This window comes from Lagopus muta, chromosome 22, assembly GCF_023343835.1.
Source record: "Lagopus muta isolate bLagMut1 chromosome 22, bLagMut1 primary, whole genome shotgun sequence".
NCBI classification, from domain to species: Eukaryota; Metazoa; Chordata; class Aves; order Galliformes; family Phasianidae; genus Lagopus; species Lagopus muta.
Window position 1 is genome coordinate 3,274,329 of NC_064454.1, and position 19,887 is coordinate 3,294,215.

General features: G+C 44.6%; 2 long non-coding RNA genes across 11 annotated transcripts in view; both read left to right on the forward strand.

The window, feature by feature from the left end:
• The window catches only part of LOC125703703 (uncharacterized), a 57,679-nt gene extending 53,593 nt beyond the window's left edge, over positions 1-4,086 (forward strand). Inside the window, exon 4 of the long non-coding RNA XR_007380941.1 lies at positions 4,020-4,086. This is a non-coding gene — a long non-coding RNA (uncharacterized LOC125703703). The remainder of the gene's footprint in view (positions 1-4,019) is intronic.
• A 9-nt stretch (positions 4,087-4,095) lies between these two features.
• Positions 4,096-19,887, forward strand: part of LOC125703702 (uncharacterized) — a 71,626-nt gene continuing 55,834 nt past the window's right edge. For 3 of the 10 annotated variants that reach the window (XR_007380929.1, XR_007380939.1, XR_007380931.1), the window contains exons 1-5: positions 4,096-4,553; positions 4,650-4,762; positions 6,272-6,436; positions 8,432-8,533; positions 16,610-16,775. This is a non-coding gene — a long non-coding RNA (uncharacterized LOC125703702). The other 7 variants (XR_007380935.1, XR_007380934.1, XR_007380932.1 and 4 more) reach the window with 7 other exon arrangements.

The window sequence follows — 19,887 nt, forward strand, 5'->3', positions numbered from 1 at the left end:
TCTATCCCTGCAGGGCAGGTTTTTCTTCATAATGCTTTCCTGATTACGCTTCCGCAAAGCTGGGGAAGTGAATAGTGGGCTGATTATCCATGGACCACGATCTACATCAGTGCAAAACTGTTTCCATTGTATGTGAGAAGAGAACTTTGCATATTTACTGGAAGGGAATAGCCATCCTGCTTCTTATTCTGTCTTCAGATTCACAGTGGGCCTGATCCAAAACATAACTATGTCAATGGGATTCTTTGTTTGGGCTCTTCTTATGTTCCACATTACCATTGCAAAACCTGCCCTGTTTATCATCTTAAATATACATGCCATAAATAGACCCAGTATTGACACAGTTTGTGATCAAACCCCAAACTGATCCATCAAATGCTTTGGAAGTAGGCTGATCACTGTACAGGCAATGGGAAATTGTTCCAAATATCCAACATAAGTGGGGACAAACCAAACAAACCCAAACCAAAAAGGGCTGACAGTGAGATAGTAACAGAACGGTCTCTAATTGCTTTCAAAAAGCCAACAATAAAAAACCAGCCTTGAGAGAAATCCAGGTCATTTGACATAGTGTTTTCTTGGGCAGCTCCAGTCGTGATGCTCACTTGAAGTACCTGAAGTGCCTTTGTTAAGTTTCCATGTGCAGGATGGCAGTGCTTGTTGTAAGAGTCTGAATCTGCTCCTTGGACAATAGCCACGAAGCATCAGGCAAAGATTTGTGTTAGCATCTGTATCACATAAAGGGCTGCTTATCCTCAGTGCGCTCAGAGCAGTAGAACGCTTTGATACAAGTGCACAAGGTGCATTGCTTTCTTTATTCGATGACAGAATTCTTCCCAACATCTTAATTAGCATTCACTTGCAATGTAATTCTGGTGCTGCAACAATTTGTACTGGAATTCTGATGGATATGTTCCAGCATTTTTTCCCCCACTATCACATTTCATATCTCTCTCCTGTAAACTTTAGTACAAAGTGAAAGTCCTCTTATGCAATCTAAGTGTAATGCATCTGGGTATTGGTTATCAGACAAAGCAGGTCAGACAGATCTCTCTTTGCAGAAATAAAAGAAGTAGCCAACATAAAGCGGTGTAAATAGGAATTTCTGAAGGATATGCAATAGAGTAAGGGCATGACTGAGGGCTCTCAGAAAGCTGAAGGCTCCATTTTGATATCAGAAATCCAAAGTATCTTTTCTGATTTTTGTTAGCATAGCTAAGAATAAAAAACTCTCATTTCCAAATAGAGGCTTAATGCTAAGTGACACTTTGCATAATCTGCTTAGAGGGTCACTCTGTGCTCCTACAGTCCGTGCTGTGCTTCAGAAACACCAGCCCTTGTGCAACGAAACAGAGATTCCATGCAGTTACACAGAGCAACAAAGGGCATCTCAGAGATGGGCACTCCTGAAGGGCTGTTGGTTCAGGTGTTTGTCATGAAAGTCTAACACTGAGAAAGCAAATGACAGCCATCAGTGGTCAAGATAAAGCATTCGGTTGTCAGTTCCTACAAAGCGTGTGGAAAGCTCTTGGTTTGCTGGAGGAGGAAACTGTTGGGGTGCCCCCAGAGTGCTGAGAGCAGTGCCTGAGACTGCAGGGTGCGTGGACATGGAAGGTTGGGGCTTGGCTTCCATGCAACTGCTTTGCTCCTTACTGGTTGAACAACATGTAAACTGCAGAGCACGTTCCTTGTGTTTGCTGCAGTGTCCTGATGAGTTACGTATTGACAGTGCTGTTTCTGATGATCTGGTGTGTTGTTCTGCTATCCCTTCAGTGTGTCATTCTGTGACAATTTTCTGCCCATGAGCAGAATTGCCTTTCCTACCTTTGTCTGCATTCTCTCTCTTCTGTTACATCTTTGCTGCGTTGTATCTTATTGCATCCTGTCCTGTCTGCTGTGCAATTCAGTAGGATTTAGGAAGGCAGCAGTTCCAAACCCTGCTAGCTCACCCCAGCTCTGTCCTGGAAAGCCCCCTGCACTGACAATGAGACATAGATCAGCCTTTCTTCCCATTCAGCCCTTGGCTTCTTTGGTAAGATGGCTAAGATGGATGCTTACTGTGATAATGGTGCTGACATTCGCTCACCAGGAATTGGAGAGAGACCATAATTTCATGTCATATAGGTCTCCAGTAACAATCAAACGCTAATGAGTGCCAGGCCATTAAAGGCCTGGCGTGCACTCCAGTAGTGTCCCACACTCAGTGTCCTCAGCCCATTATCCATTGTATCTGCTAGGTATTGCTACAGTTTGCCCCAGCAGCAGAGATGTTGCACAACCACCCAGGGCTATTCTGTTTAGGCTGAATGCCATCTTTTCTGGGCAAGTGTACAGATCGTGTCTTGAACTGTGCCAGACACACTGTTTGTGGTTCATTTTCTGCTTGTGAGCCTGGCTGAACAAAAAAGGCTATATGTATATGTACCAGTAGTGCTCATGTTACATACAATCTGACACCCAGTAGATGGTCTTTGGGGATTAATGAGGCACCCACTGCTGTACAGCGTGTTTTGGCAATAAGGAGGGCTGGTGAATCCCATGCCTGTCTTTCTTGTGTGTCCTTGGGTTTCTTTTTGGCACATACATGCAACGAAGTACAAGATGCAAATACTGCCAAAGCTTCTAGTAGAAGAGATGACATTTATATTGTTGTACAGTTTGCTGATCTAAACATACCATTGCCTTGCCTTGATAGCCCAGGGCAAGCGCTAATCAGCTTTTTCATGGGCACCATGCCATCTGAAAGGGTGAACACAAATAGAGACAGTATGTGCATCATCTAGGAGTGCTGCAAGAACACGATTCCCAGCTGAGAGGATCCAAATGTGTCTGTCTCCTGCGCTTGCATGTTGGCATGAAAGAGAAAAGTGACAGCGTTAAATATAATGTATTTGGAATAAATCAAGGTTATATTCCTAAGCTGCTTCAAGCAAGTTTTCGTTATATAGGTCACACTATCAACTGATGTAAATTGGCATAGCTTCACTTTAGGCACTGGTGATGATGGATTTTGATGTGCTGAACATCTGGCCGCGTGTGATTGCACTCCTTCCCTGCATGGAGCTCTGCTACAGGTAGAAAGAAGCCTAAGCAGAGGTTCTGTTTGTATTTTCCTCTCTGGGGCATCATCAGAGGTCTAAAAGGCGACAGAAGATGAGGAGTTTGGGCTCTGATGTTGTACTTGCAGCTCTGTCACTAGTACTTGATGCTGGGCACTTTGCCCTCTTAGTACTGGCATGCCTTGCTTTACCTAGAGTCTGTATCAGTACTTTTATTTAATTAGTACCTAACTACCAAGGGCATTAATTAAGATCAGAGCTGCAACGAGGGAAATTCTGCTTGGATGTAACAGGAGAACAATAACAGAACAGGGAGAACAGTTTATAGTTGAAATGGATTCTTAAGCTGAGCCACATTTCTAGTGGAGTGTGAGCTGAAGTCTGCTAATGATTTTGTTTTCAAATCTTCAAACTTCACTTGGCTTTGGGTCCAAGATGTTTTTATTTGTAAACAAACCGTGTGTTTTCTCAGAGATAAGAGGGTGCTTTGGAGTTCTTGTTGTTCCTTACTGATTTACCTTAGACAATCCTCTCCCTTCTGTAAAACCAGGAGTACTGTTAGTGATCCCCTACCTGCCTCAGTTATTGTTGAAATTAAGTGATGAATATTTGTACAGTGTTCTGCATCATATTTGTACAAAGGTTCTGTAAGACAAGGCTGCACTGCTGGCACTGCAGGAGCTGCATCTCTCACGGATGGGATTTGGGAGTTAATCAACTTTGGCACAACTCAGACTTTTGCTGTTGCAGCTTTTTTTTTCTTTTCTTCTTTTTTATTCATTTCTTACATTTTAATTCAGAATACAGACCAGCTGTTTGAGTGCTGTTAGCTGTAGCTCTGTCAGCCCCATCGTTGTGTTACAGCACAAAGTACCCATGTAAGAGATTCAGTGCTATTTAGAAAGTGTTGGTAAGCAACTAAATGTAATATTGAGTTGAAATTCTTTTTGTCCCACGTAGGTGAACGTTGGCTGAGAGAGAAGGAATAAAGCAGTGAGTTTTACAGCAACCCAGCACAGAAGGCATGTATGTTTATTTTCCATAATTCTGTTTAAGTGTCTTTAATTCCTACATTGTGATCATTTGATTGTTTTTAAAGGAGGGCTGTGGAATCACAGCTTCAAAATAGAAGAGATTGAGAGCGACGTGCACATGAGTCTGGTCACAAACAATGAAAGTAGAAGTTTGAGCACGGAGTTGTGCTCAGTCAGCACTGTCAGCATTAAGAGAGTGAATCTGAAAGTTGGCACTTGGTCTTGTTGAACCTCCTACAGCTGGCCTCAGCCCAACCATGCAGCCTGTCTGCATCCCTGCATCAGGCCTTCCTTCCCCCAGGCACGTCAGTGCTTCCTCCCAGCTTGGTGTGCAGTACTTCCTCCCAGCAAGGCGTTATCTGCAAAATTACTGAGGGTGGAATGTGCTGTACCAATGTTACCTGCATTCTCCAGGCCTGGACTCACTGCTCTGTTTAGGCAGATATCAAACGTTCAGCATGTGAGCAGTGCTGAATTCTCCAGCAGTCAATGGCTCAGGAAAATGTGGAGATCACATCTAATTCCACTACTGAGTGTGAATTTCCTTCTCTTTCAGGATCTGTCAGTACTGGTGAAGTCCTTTCTCTGAACCAGACAACAGAAGCTGCTCTCCTAGTTCATGGTTGCTCCTTTCCACTGGCAAAACAACCTCAGGGGATCTGCTTTCAGGTGAGATATTCAGCATTCAGTCAATGGAAGTGATTTCTTCTTTTTTTCCTCCCCTCTGTTGGAAGACCTTTGCTAATTGTGATCTGAAGTGATAATTAAGAGCTAGAAAACCTTTTAGCCTGTTGCTAGGCTCACAGATCCATTGCTTCTGCATAGTTGATTTTTTCCCCGTTTCTATTCTTTGAATTCTTATTCTTTCAGTTAGCTCCTGCCACATCTTGTGCCTCGTTACAGCTAAAATTGAGCTCACCTGTGAATTTCACACTAAATCTGAAGGCAATACTGTGTCAGAGGGGAGTTTTGGTGGGGTGCTGGTGCTTGTGAAGGTTACAGAAGGAGAACGAAGACCAGCAGGTTGGGTTCAGTATTGAAGAATAGCATCATGTAGAGGTAACACAAAGAACTAATCAGAGACAGGAACAGAAAAAGGACTTATCTTCTGGAAGAAAGAAAGTCAGGTAGAATGAAAGGCAAACCTGAAAGCAGTGAATCTGTTTTACATCAGTGAAGGCAGAGAAGTGCCACCTGGGATTAGCTTGGCCATCAGCAGTGCTCCGTGCTGCAGATAACACAAATTCCATAGCAACAAATTTTTAACTTGAAATCCCTGGCTGCAAGGGTGCACACTGACTAGAAAATGGGCTCATGTTCTCTGAAATCATTAAAAACTCACTTTCTTTAATTTTTCACCCACCATCCTGCTCAGAAAACTGACTTATTTTTGAAGCCCTTAATTAAGCATGAAAATCTAGCGTTAGGGAGATGCTGTCATTTTCTTCCTATCCCTTCAGCAAAAGCCCCAGTGTAACGTGTTGCACTGGGCTCTGAAGTTGTAGGATGGGTTGCTGGTGATGAGCAGCAACCAAACCTGCAGCACATGCCCAAGGACTTGCAGTCAGATGAGTCACATGTTGTATGGGCCAAGTTTAATCCCAGAGAGAATGTTACAACACAGGAAGAAAGCCCTGAAAATAACAAGAACTGGTACAGTATTTGGACCGTAAACACAAGTTAGAACAGTCTGGGTATTTGCTCTAATCCTCTCTGATTCTATTTTGAATTGCAATGTTCCTATTTGCTAAACCACTTTCTGTTTTTACACTTTTTTACTATGACATAAGGAGGAGGGATATTTTGGAAACTGGAAAACTGCCACTTGCACCAGAATGGCATGCTACTAATTTCTGCAGGTTTGTTGAACTGAGCATTGCCACTCTGTAGGCTCTGTCAGCCTCCTCTAGAATTCCCCATAGAGATCCCTACCCTCCTACAAGGCAGGCCATGCCCCAGGTGAGAGCAGTTCTGTTTGCAAGCTCTCACCTGCTTCAACTTATGTCCTTGGAAATGATGCTCTGAGTATTTGAGAGTGGAAGGGGTTGGTGTATTGATGGTTCCTCTAAGAGCAACAACAGCTCAGTGGGCCCAAACGTGCCCAAAAGACAATGAGTGCATCCTTAATGTAGCCAGGATTAAACATTAATGTGCATTTTTTATTTTTATTTTTTTTAGTTTTATCATTTCACCTGAGCAGAAATTTGGGAGAGTGGTTTAATGTCAGCTAGTGTGTTTTAATGGAGGCCTGGAAGAAGAAGAAAAAACCTTCCTGTGTCCACTTGTTTCTTAGGTACACCGCATTACCCACAGCCAGCCTCACCACTCCCAGAGAGAGTTTGTGTAAGTCCTAAAATAATTCCATTCCTCTGTCCCACAAATATTCCCATTCGGTCAGCTTTATATAGAGTAATTACTGTTTAACATGGCGGTGCAGCTGGGTCAGGGCTTATTTTGGGGTATGAGATATAAAAAGCTGTTTGTAAAAAAGAAGAAAGTGGAGGAGACCATGTTTGTCAATCTGTCATTCAAAACAAATGACCCTGGAAACTTGTTAGCTGACTTATTTTGAAGAGGTGGCATTCATGAGAGCCACTGGCATTGGTACCAAAGGCACTCTGGGCTTACGTAGCACTTCAGTTATAGAAATATAATTGTTGGAAACAACATTCCATTCCTACATAATGGAGAGGTAGCCAGGTTTTGTGGTGGCACGTGTTGAGGGAAGGGCATAAAGCTGTGACCAATGGACATGTGGGAAGCTCAGGCGTTTTGTGGGCAGGTGCGACTGCTGGAGAAAGGCATCTTGAAGGAAGTGCTTTGGCTCCTTGCTCTCATTCAAGCAGATCTTTGCATTTTCTGTGCCTGAAGCACTGTGCACAGAGCAGGCAGCTCATTCCCACAGCTGTGCTGTGGTGTAATTAGCTCTGTTTTACAGCTGGGGAAACCAAGGCAGTGAAAGTATTGAGTTGCTCCTGACGACCTGGTGAGTCATATCTTGGATCTTGGGTTTGGGCTCAGGGTTTGCTGGCTCTTGTGCTTCTTTGCATTTTTTCAGACCGTGCTGAGTCAAACTTCCTTCTGATTGTAGTAACTTTGATACAGAGGTACGTGTATTTAATATTCACACATGTATTTTATTTTTGTGCCTGTTGACTCCATGTGTGTGTAAACAACAACAGAAAGAAAATGTGACTGTATATGCACGTGTCATTTCTTATCTGTTCCTAAAATACAGGTGTCTCTGTGGGAAACCAGTTCTGAAGGTGTTTATTGTACAATAGTTCAGGAAGTTGAGAGGATTATGTTCTCTTCTGTGGTTTCCCATGCTGGGTAGCTCGTTTCACCTCAAAAATTAGCATCGCAGTCTGGTTCACAGAAGACCCCAATATTTTTAGTAGTCATAGGAAAGAATGTGGTCCACTGGGACGGAGCAGGAGGCTGTGGATCAGGACTCAGGGTTTGGTTGTCTTTTTCTACTTATTTTATGGCCTGGGACTGTTCTTATCACTCTTCTGTGCCTCTGTTTAATAGCAAAACAGGACTAGTAACATTGAGTTACCTTGCATAGAACAATTAAAAGATGAAATTGACGTTTGGAGACCTTTTACTAGCCTTTGGCATCAGAGAAATAGAGCAGTTGCAAGATGTATTCCTGTGGTTTGGCTTTATTAATAACATGAACTCCTGATATTGTACCAATGAAATGAAGCTGGGAAACAAACCAGAAGCAGATAAAGACAGAAGTTGAAATCCTTCATGAACAGTTACACAATGTACAAAGAAAGGATGGCTGTATTCTTGGATTGTAAAAATTCTGAAGTGCATACAGAAAATAGTTTTTCTTTGAAACAAAAATTAGAAGAACAGTGACATTCCAGGGTGTTTTGAAGTGAGACAAATCTGAAAAGAGAGGTGCTGGGAATTACGCAGACGTTTCAAAATGAAAAGTTGAAAATGAATTTGAACAAAACCTTTTGGCTCACAGCGGGTTTTCTTGACTCCTCCTCCTTTGCCAGTTATGCCAGACTGCTGGTAAATGGCAGCCTGAAAGCCTTGAGGTCCAAGTGGTGAGCCAGAAACAGACATATCATGAGCAGGATTGGGCTGTGAACAGCAGTGAGCTTCAGCTTTGTTTCCTTTGCCAGCAGTGCTGCGTGCGGCCATTGGGGCTGTGCAGAGTGTCTCAGTATTGCTGTGGGACGAACAAACAGCAGAAGGTGTCTGAGCACTCTGTATCCCTGGGAAAGGCGTAGAGGCTTTATTTCCTTCCCTATGTTTGCTGTCTGCTCATCCATTAGGCTTATATCCAAATGTTTCTTATTGTTGCTCCCCTAGGCTGAGCCTGCTGCCAGGTGGGGGTGAAGAAACGCGCATCCATCCTTTTTTTCTTGTTGCAGACTCACCAATAAGGCCGTTCAGGACTGAATGCATTTCCAGGTAAGGGAGAACCCCTTTCTACTTAGGTGGTGGAGGGCTCAATCAAAAGGGAACTGATCACCATAATAGTCAAAGCAACACAGGTTGGAACATGCCAGCTTTCCCTTTGTGCAGAGTATTTCCTACACGTTCCTGGTAGGAATCTAATTGGTTCAGATAAATGCTGTTGTGTAGACACTAAGAGTAAGTAGAAAAGAAGTCTGATCCCAGGCTGTCAGGGACAGAATCTTTTTTCATTGAAGGATGCTTCTTGAATTAGTCCAAAAGAGCTCTCATTTTATTTAAGAGGTTTTTATTGATCTACAAGGCTTCGTTCATCGGTTCTGTCTTCTCAAGTGGCTGAAGCAGACTCAGCCTACGATAGGAGTTCTTATTTGAGTTTGTTTTATCAGCTCAGTTGTTGCTAAATTTCATGCTTTTCTTCTCTGGAAAGAGGCACATGGTTTAGAGAGAGAAAAAAAAGTGTACGTTTCCTTCCAGTCCATTAACTTTCTTTCATGGAGCTCTGTACCAGTTTGAGTGCACAATTGGGAGGAATCAAAACACAGACATCTAGACTATTACATAAGATCAAAAAGAGAACAGAGTTGTTTTGAAGCTGAATGTAATGTATTTGTCCAAAGTCATGAACGTTTTTGAGAACTCAGTACGTTCTTCCTGTTCTGCCTTAGGATGAAACTTAGACCTTATCAGCTGGAGAGAGATCCCAAAATACTTGAAGCCAAATAGGTAACTGCAGACCTAATTCAAGGTCCTTACAGAGTGAGATCAAGTAGGGATTTGAACCTGATTATTAGACGGGCTCTTTTCTCTTTCTTCCTTCTAACTTCAAGGTCCATCTTGTGTTGAAGAAACCATCCCCATGGATGTCAGAAATATGAATGAATTCAGGTCAAAAACTTATTTTTTTTTTAACTGATCCAATGTATTTTGTCCAACTGCTCCCCCAGTAAAAAAAAATGGAAATTTCCAGAGAACATTTTCCTGTCTTGCTTCATAGTTGTATTGTAACAGTCTTAAGTTATAACTCCTCCTAAATGAGCCTGCTTATTGTAAAGGACAAAAAGCACTGTGTATGTATATTGATTGTGCATATGTCCAACCACAGTGGATGGGTTTGCTGGGTTCCCCGGCCTCTTTTAGTTGTGTGTTCTTCTGTTAGGAGCAGCTGGAAGCTGGACTGAACTCCTTCTGCTGTCACTCACTTGCGGTCCTGGACAGAAAAAGAAACACCAGTTTTCCTTCTGTAGTCCGGATACTGAGTCACCTGTGTGGCAAAAGAAAATAGCCAAAGGGCTGTTGTTCCCTGGTGTCCCAATGTGCCTGGGGATATTTGATCAGGGAATTTAAAGCTGGAAGGCTGGGGCTGTTCACTAGTTAACTTGGTGATGCACTTGATCTCCTGGTGTCTGAGGTTCTCATCCTTAATAAGTTGTTTTATTTTGTGGTTGGTTTTAAAGCCATTGGCAACATCTGGTTGTTTTACATGGGTGTTTCAGACATGTGCTGTCGGTTCAAGGCAGCATTACTTATAGTTGGAAACCAATTGCAACTCATCTGCCTCGTCTTGTTCCAGGCCTTGACCTGGGCTGTGGTGGGACTGGAAACCATCCCAATGCTGCTGTGCTTTTCTGCCTAATAAAGTGTTTTTGTAGCTGCAAGATGAAGAAACCACTGTTCCCATGTCTCCCTGTCTGCAGGCCAGTGGTGACCAAGGAGCATGGCTGTGGAGGCTGACTTGTCACACATCATCCTGTATCTGGACAGGAAAGCTGCCCGTGGCTTTATGGATTGCTTCCATGCTGTGTGTCCACCCCAGAACGCTTTTGGAGGCCTTCAAACAAAGCATCTTCATACATCCCTGCAGGAGAGGGCATCACTTAGGGCACTACAGGGAAGATCTCTCCCCTGCTATGCACCTTCTTGTTATTCTCGCAGCTCATTGCCCTGAGGAGCACCCAAGCTGAGAATACTAGTTCAGGTGGGCCACCAAAAAGTTTTCTGCACACATCTGGATTGGTGCTGGGGCAGGATGCTCATGGTCTTTGATTCACACTGGCTTGCCTTCTGTAGAGCAGGACTGGAGCATTCAGTGCTGCCTTTCCTTGGCAGCTCACTGCAGTGCTGCTTTGCTGTCCATCTGCCATCTACGCTCACCTCTGCGAGCGCGGCTGATGCAGCTGATCTGTGCTTATCTGAATGCAGAGGCATAGCAGCAAGAGATTTCATGCAAATGTAGCATCGTGCAGCCCTGTTCCTTCTCGCAAACTATTGATTACGTGTCTGATTTGCTCTCCCCTGATAATAGGCCATAGGCAGAAGCCAATAGGGCGAGGAGGACGAAAACCTGTCATGATCATTCGATGCAGCTGGTGAGCCAATGGGAGGAGAACACCCGTGGATTGGGTTGGGAGAGAGTAAGGCTGGGGGAACGGTCTTAGCAACAGCAGAAAGCATCTCTTTCCCCCTCCCACTGTGCAACCATACTGGAAAGTTCCTGATGATGTTCCTTAATCTATTTGTCTCGCTCATGCCAAGTTTGTACGTGATTTGTTTGACTTTGACGTGCCTGCCAGTTTACCCCTTTCTCTCCTTTGGAGAGGATAGAAGGGCATCTTTTCTTTGTCTGTCCTACCGAAACCAACTAATGAGCTCAAGGTAAAGTGATCTCATGCTGGATTCATTGCCCATGCAAGCCCTGAGTAAGTGAGTGAGTTTTGTATTGTCTTTTTGTGGTTGGTATCTTCCTTTGACATCTTTTCAAGACATCTAAAGCAATGCAGGGCTGACACCTTGCCTAGCATGAGCTTCATGGTGTATTGTTGCACTGCAGGATAGGCAGCCTGTTGTGGTAGTGGGAGCTGTACTAACAGAGCTGTTGTGTTCTCAGCTCTGTTAAAGAATCCTTGTATAAAGTCAGGTGTATCCCTAGCCTTCAAATCCAGATTCCCTTACCAGGCTGCTGGGTTCTTTGGTCTGGCAATGAGAAGATAAGCTTTCTCTGTGGAGCCCTCCCTGTGATCTGTGGGCTGAGAGAAGTCAGTCTGCAGATCATGCTGCCTTACCTCTTATCTTTTATCTGCCTTACAGCAGGGACTGTTCTTTCTGTCTCTCTGCCTCTCTCATGGTCAATCCATCATTGGTTTAACCAACCGAAAATGAAAATGGCAGTTAAATTTGTCGAAACCTTTTGAACATTTATTGAAAGCCAAACATCGGCACTTTCAGCACTCCCTTGAAAATGACCTTCATTGTCCTCCTCTCACCTGCTGCCTGCTCTGGCTCATAAGCATTCACACTTCTATCTCACTATTTGCATGCTGGTAATAGACATAGATTTTGTTAGTCCTGCATCTGTCGAGACGGCGGGGACAATAATAGAAGCACCGTCGGGACCAATATATACTGGTCATAGGAGAGTGTCCAATGATGTCTGGGTCAGGGGGCCTTTAACTGCAGTGTCAGGGAATTTAGTCAGCTGTCATCGCTTCTTAATTAAAAATAGCTGAGACTCACTTACATTCCGTTGCTGTGTGTTAGCTCATTTGTCATCTTGTCCTTTGCTCTCCAGCAACACCCCAAAACACTCTCAAAAAGGAGAGAGTGCATAGAAGAGCAGCAGGTAGGAGGGCAGCTGGATGGAGAGCAGATAGCCTGTGCTGTGAGCTGCTCTTTGGGTCCTGTGGGAGTTCAACAGGATCCAAAGGGAACGGGGATACGCAGCATCACGGTGTGCAATGTACTCTGTGTGTATTTTGTGTATATGTATAAAATTAGCCTGTGTGCACGCATGTGTCAGGGAATAAATCAAGCACTAACTGTCCTGAAGTTAGAGCTTTCCTTGGGGACAAACCAGCTCATATTTTTTCCATCCTGGCTTTCCAGCACCTTCCTCTGGTGCAGTACTCTGAAGGACAGAATGTTTTAACAGTACGATCCACTCGGACCTCTCCTATGTACATAAGTGATTGGATTCCTTATTCCTTGCTAAATGGAATTTAGCAGTATCTGTGATTGCTATCACCTTCCAGTAAATTTCACTAATTTATTTGTGATATTCCTAGGGGGACAGGGAGATGGGAGGTTACACAGAGGTCCAGGAGCTGCAGAGGGAGATAGATAGCATGTTGTAATATCATTACTGAACGAAAATGTAATCCCCTCCCCCTGCCAAATAAAAAAGAGTATATTGTGATTGTAGTTAATGCTTGGAGCCGAGGGACAGTTTTGGCATCAGGAGAATTTTTCAGGCTTCCTTTTTTACAAGTAAATCAGAGGTGGAAGGGCATTAGGCTGACTAACTTCCTGAACTGGAAGTTGCATCCGGACTACCATATTTAATTGTCTATGATTGACCTATCTTGCATGAGTTTTGCTAATCCATTTTTGAACTTGTTTATATATTTGGCCTCCACAGCATTGGGTGGTGATGAATCCCACCATTAAATCACATATTGTTTGAAAAAGTTCATCCAGGATGTCCTGTACAATGCTATCAATCTGTCTGGTGAGAAAATGGATGGCTGTTGCCAGGGGTTGAGATTCCCTCAGCCCCATGTTGGTGGTCAATGCCCAGCAGACCACTTCCATCCCTTGCACCAGACCTGCAGTGCTACAGCACCCATCTGGGGCTGCAAGGGAGCACTGTGAGCTCCTGCACAGGGTAGCTTCTGTGATCCCACTGCTGAGCAGTGATTTTGCTGGCTGTACACAGTTGTTGCTCTCAAGGCAGCGTTCCTGCCCACATAAGTGAAGATCCAGTGGTATAAGTGAAGATACTTGTTGGTATTTTTGCTAATAGTGTTTATTTCCTGTTCAGGGGAAACTCGCATGCAGTTTGCGGGATGAACCCAGAGGTTCTCTTCAATCTGATCGGTTTTTCCTGAGTCCTTAGGGCAGTTTGTGGGAAGAAAGAGGGGATGGCACCTGATTTGATTTTGTATTGTTGAGGGATTTTGAGTTATCCTCAGTTATACTGATCCAGGGAACGAGAAGCAACAGGTTCTGCTCATCTGAACCCTAAGTCACCAAGCTAAGGACAGACCTTCATGTTAAAGATGTTTTCAGAGTGCAGTATTTTTTTTAAGAACTAATTAAGCTCTGATGACTTCAGCTGTATTTTCAGCTTCTGATTAAGGCCATGATACTAATTAAACTCTTGAATTATTAAAAATGCAAATAGTCAAACCTGTGTGCAACAGCAGAATTGTGTTTCCATGCTCCAGGACAGCAGTTGGGAGTATTTGGCAGAATCCCTTGTGGTGACAAATATTTCATCTCTCTTTTTTTTTTTCCTGTGGCTGCACTCCACTGGATGCAGAACTGAAAACATGAGCTGCTGGGGTAAATGTCTCAACTGCCTTGCAGCTAGGCAAGTAAGTTTGATTAAAATACAGCAAAGTTTTGGAAGGAACCTTGGGTCTCTTAACATCATGACTGTGGCATTTTCACTGAATGGGCAGCTGGGATTGAAATACCATTTAGTCCTTTGAGAGTGAGTCTGCTGCCAGCAGCAAAACTCTTGGAGCTGCATTTAGACTGTGTACTTTGTTGTCAGAGTTCAGGAGCATGATAAATTATTTAGACCTCTAGATGTCCCGCCAGCCCCTATCTCTCTGGCTGTTATAGATGCATGCACCTTTAGTTAGGCATCTATAGCAGGAGGTCTGGTTGTGCCCTTTCCTTCAATATAGGCACATATACTTTTTGTGGCACTGCTAAACAATGGGGATTCAGAAGGATGTTTTGATCTCTTTGCTGTCTGCATCTCATCGGGAATCAGGAACAGAGCAAGAGCCATCCCTGTGCACCAACACAGCTTTGTAATTGTGAATAGGGCTCATTTCTTCTTCAGATGGATAGTGCAGACCCACATCCAGTGGGTCTTCAGGGTCACTTAGCAGGACTTTGGGATAAGGTGGAGCTCTGCAGGCTGGGAACTGGGTGAGTAAATACTGTTTGTGACTGGCTCCCCAGTGCTGCCCTGTGCCTAGGTTGTGAAAGCAATTTCTGTGTTTACTGTAAAAGGTGTAACTCCAAAGCCTGTAGTGATACACTGAGTAACGTCCCTGTCTGTACCCTGGTCACTCTTGCAGCCCTGCTGGTAGAGGCAGTGGCCAGTGGGACTTGGACACATCTGTCCCTTCCCACAGCCCTTTTGTGATGCCATTAAGGAGGCTTGGCTAGAGCTGGCAGTATTTGCAGCTGGGATATTAGAGGGAAATGGCATAGGCAGTCTAGTTATAACCTGCCCAGAGGGAAGTTTCTTCTTAATGCCTATTTAGGTCATAATAAAGACATAAATTAAAAAAAGGTGTGCAAGACTCTATTTGAATGCACCAAGTGCTTGTCACATTGAATAAACTGGGATCCTCACTGGTGTGAAGGTATTACTGTTTGTTGGAGCCACTTATCAGATAAAAATATGACCCAGTGTCTTCAATTGAGTCCAGTCAGTGTCAGGCATGATGGGGAAGCTATGTCATTTTTGCCTTCCCTTCTCGAATGTCCCTTTAGTATGTTAAAACAAAGAAATAAGTGGCCATTACTTTACCTATGACAGTTGACTTTTTTTCATCCTCCCGCTATAATGGGCTGCAGGTGTTTCACAGCCAGCCCAAGCTAATAAGGACAGACATTCTGGCTGCAAGCCAAAATTATAAAACTGTCCAGGGAGAGAAGAAAAGAAAAGACAAGGCACAGGGGGGGTGGGAAGGAAGGAAAAAGAAAGCACGGGAGTCACTCCATGCTGAGATTTTGTACTTTTGTGTCTCCTGAAGTGAATACATCAGTCAGGAATCAAAGGTTTGGAAAGTCATTCAGCCCCTCCAAATTAGAAGGCGAGCCATCTGCCTGCCAGGATGGAGCTGTCCTCAAAGGCTGTGGGCCAGGGCTAATCTCAGTGACACTGGGGTAAGCCTGGAGCATCTCCTCCAGAGTTACAAGCAGCTCGCCTGGCATCCCCAACCCTGGCCTGGTGCATGCATCTTCCTGCCAGAAAAGCATTTTGGACCCAACCCTTTAATGTTGTGTCACCATAGTGATGGACTACTCTGCTCCAGAGCAGATGAGGAATTGCTGTGGGGCTGTCCAGCATTCATTGGTTCTTTTTAGGGAAAAGTTCAACTCGGTGGAAGCTACGAGTGCAAGGTGCAGCGCGTTTGGAGCTCTGCAGCCTCTCGTCATCTTTGGTTTTAGCAGAGTGCTGCCATCGAGTCCCACGTGCCACAGGAAATCCCTTGTGTTTCCTGGAAGTCAGAGCAATGATGGAAAATCGATGGGAAGGAAAGATGCTCTGTGTGAGAACTGATGATCCACATACGTCCTTACAGCTTTGCAGATAATGCTATTTGGAAAGCTTGGGCTGTGATGCGAGATCCCTAAGGTGCTCCATTTTTGGGCAGAAGCCAAACAACTGCCAGGATAACGGCACAAAGGAAAGCTGGATCTGAGGCTGGCTTAGATCATTGGGCTTGAACTGCCCTAAGGCATTGTAGCTAATATGAGAGATTGGCATCTCCAAAGGTACCTCTGGCTGTTGATTGCATGAGTGCCTTGGGGATGTCTCTCACCTGAGGCACTTCAGGCAGGTTCCTAAAGGTGAGATGTGCCCAGGCCTAAGGGCAAGTCCTTGGGGCAGAATAGATCCCCAAGCTAGTCCTGACACAGGGTTGCAGAGATGCTCTGATTCCAGAAACTGGACTGCCCATGTAAAAGCTACGTCTTCCTACATGCTGCTTGGTGTTTCTGGGTCTGGATTAGCTCTCACAGACACAACTGGGCTGTCCCTGACCCTGTGGCACAGACCTACCCGTGAGTCACATCCAGAATGATGGCAAAGGATGTTAATCACCTCACAGAATATTTTGGGTCCCCGGAATCACAGAAATGGACACATCTGAGATAGATTTACTTCAGCGGGTTTAATATGACAGATCTCAACCACAAATTTCTTATCCAGATTTGTTTGGAGCCAGAATATGGTTCAGGCCAAGTGTTTTGCTTTGTTTGTTTATCTCGGATATGGTTTTGGATGCTTAGCAGGAAAAAAATCAATGTTTATGATGTTCATTTCAGATCTCCTTTTGGCAGCTGGATGAGAAAGGAATGCCACCACAAAGGAGGGATCGCTGAGGCGAGGCTGAAGTTGTATTCAAAGGCAACAGCAGTGCTGTGCATTGCAGATGTCGTAGAATCACCACCGTGATCAGGCAGCCTCTTCCCTGGAGTGACTCTGAGTTCTGTGAGTAGCATCCTGAGGGCTGAATCTGGGCCTGCATACCAATGTGAAGGTGTTAAAAAAATGCTACAACTGCAGTTGGCTTGTTTCAGGAAGGAGTTACATAGCTGTAAGACTGACAAGGTTTTAAAAATGGTGTTAAGTCAAATGATTTCTAGTAGGGAAATGGTTGATGAGAAGATGCTTCAGGAGGTGCTTTATAATAAGACAAGCTGGATCAGCTTTGGATTTTCTGCTTTTTTGGATGGCTTTTAGTTTTTTGCCTTAACCCCAATGGGCACTTTGTGTGGAAAAAGATGTGAATTCTGACATTGTTTGCAAAGTACTGAGAACGCTATGAGATCTCTGAAAAATACAAATAACAGTAGCAGTGCAGGGAACAGCAGCTTATCAAATCCGTCTTAGAAATCGAGGAGTTCTTGTGCTGAATCATACCTTGAAGTATGCTGTGCTTTGATTTCTGTCTTTGGATGCTGGTAAGGTGAGATCTGGGGCAGTTCCTAAGAAACTGAATGCAATTTGGTTTCTTTGAAAGCGTTTCAAACGGGACCAGATCTGCAATTGGTGCAAGCCTGTGTCTTCAGTGGCTTCAGGAGAAGTTATGCCTTAGTCTGGTGGTCAGGATTTGAATCACACTCCTCAAAAGGTTTGGTTTCTTACAGTTCCCATAACCAGGACTCACTTCTATGATAGCTTCCTGGTGCTTTGATCGTTCCTTTGGTTAACTTCAACACAGTTTATGCATATTCAGCTGCTGAGAAGACCAGGTGCCAGTGTAAACCATTCACACTTCATATTTGTGGCTTACTTGGAGTCCAAAAACCTCTCAGGCGTGCAGCATTTTATAGTGCAAGTACTCCAGAGCTGTTCTCATTCTCTCACGCTGTGTGTGCAAGCTCTTAGTTGTAGATTTGCTGTAACATGAAGCATGAGATTACATGTCCTGGGTGACAGCCCTGTTCCACCAAGCATACCTTTGGGTCATTGGAGAGAAATAAGGAGCAGGAGGCAACTCAGACTCCTGGCAGATTGAATATTGCTCTGAGAGAACCCCTCTCTCCCGGTGATGACAGAGAGGGTCCAGGGCCCAGCAGAATGAGGGGCAGATTCAGGGCATTGCTGCAGGGTATTGAACATGCTGTAGAGCAAGGTGCCAGGGCTCTGTATTGGGAGGTGCTGCTTTGGGAGCTTAGTGGCAGCAACAGGAGGTCCTGTACAGAGATCAGAATTGTGTGTGCACAAAACTGGATGACTTCACCCCTCTTCGTGCTTGGTGTATCCATGTTAGTAGCACAGAGGCCGATGGCGTGGGCTGAATCACCTTTGGAAACACTGCTGATTCTCTGCAGGGTCCAAGAGAGTTAGACTTCTAACAAAGGGCTGAGGTAATTGCCTGTATCTCATCGGGGTGAATGGAAGGCAAAGTGAGAAATATCTTCGTGTGATGTCACACATTGCGTCGAGACAAAGCATGGCCTAAGGAAATCAATGGGGAGAGCACCTGGGTCTCTTGGAATGATCTGTGGAGGATCGGCTTTGCAGTCTGCCAGCTGTTGAATGCTCCTGTGTAGTTTGCAAGCAGGGGTAAAGATTTTTTTTAAAGAGTTGAAGGAGGGCATGGCAGGGCTTCGAATATTTCTGTTGAGGTTTTGCTTTGCTTTGAGGCAGTACCAGTAGTCTGGATTCCCTGGGAGCAATGCGTGCCATGCCAGCAGGTGCTCTGCCCATCCATGTGCTGCCAGCCTTCATCCTGCTGCTCTCCCCGTTTCCACTATTTCATCTTTGCTTGTGCCACTGTTTTGAATCCCCTTGCCTCGTCCCCAGCCCATGGTGAATATTCAGAAACTTGGTCTCATTTACTGCTTGTCCGGGTGCCAGAAATTCAAGTCCAAGGCGCTGGGGCTGCCTCTGTGCTGGGAGGACTCCCTCTCGTGGGCTCCACTGCCTGGACCTGGCCCTGAGCTCGGAGCTCAGCAACCCCTAACAGGTCCCCTTGCTTTCTCTCCAAGAACATGATTAGAGGTTTGAAACTGAGCAGACAGCTGGTATACTCTCCCAGGGCAGCCTCTGTGTCTGGGCCTCCATTGTTTTTGTCCAAATCGTATCTGATTGCTTTCCAAGAGCGTTCCAGTCCGTAAAACCAGACCAGGTGCCTTTGGTTGTACTAATTCCTGAAATACCAGCTACGAACAAAAGCATTTTGGTTTGGTCTTAGAAAGGGTATAAAATTAATTTCAATCTGGAATGGTTTTTTTTTCCCCATTTAAAACACTAGAATTTTGTCTTACACTTTCCAGACACAAAACTGACCTTTTTCTAATTCCTCCTTTGGTCTTTTACCTATTTTACTGTACTACCTTTTACTAGATCATCAAAATTGCTTTCTGCCATACCGTTTTCTGAAATCTGACCTCTACATACATTCTTTGCACCTTGACCTTGGCTTTTTTACACGGTGCAAAACTAGAAGGAAGTCAGATGCTAGATTTTACAGCGATGTGCTTTCCTGTTCTGCTCAGTAATTTGCCAGAAATGAGGGAAAAAAGAAAACAACAACCCACCCAAACAACAGAAAATCTTACCTTACCATCCAAAATTGGTGGGAGGGCTTAAAAGCTGGAGTGGGCTCTCAGCCTTGGTTTAGTTCTCCCTGCCTTTAACTGCCAAGCTGAGTGCTTTGTCCTCCAGATCGCCCTTCGTCTGCACAGCAGGAGCAGTGCTGCTGGCACCGGGGTGCAGAGGGCTCTGCCAAGAAGATGGGCCCTGGTTACGGAGCGGAGATCTGCCAACCTTCTGTGCTGGGGAGTTTGCAAACTTCCACAGCGCATCTGTTTCATTTCAGACCATGGGCTGCACTGAATGGTCCTTTTGTGTGCTCTGTCTCCAGCTACTAAAGCTGGCTCTGAAGACGCCAGCGATAAATATGACAGCTTCTGTTACCGGGTATCCCCTGGATCCTGTGGCCTGACCCGCGGTCATTCTTAGCGAGTAGTAACATTTATATTGCTGTGTCAGCCTCGTTTCTTATCATGTAACCAGAGATGGGCTTGGATGAGCATGGAAAGCTTTTCTGTACCTCTGCATTCAGGGTCATTTGGAGGTCCGCAGATGGAAC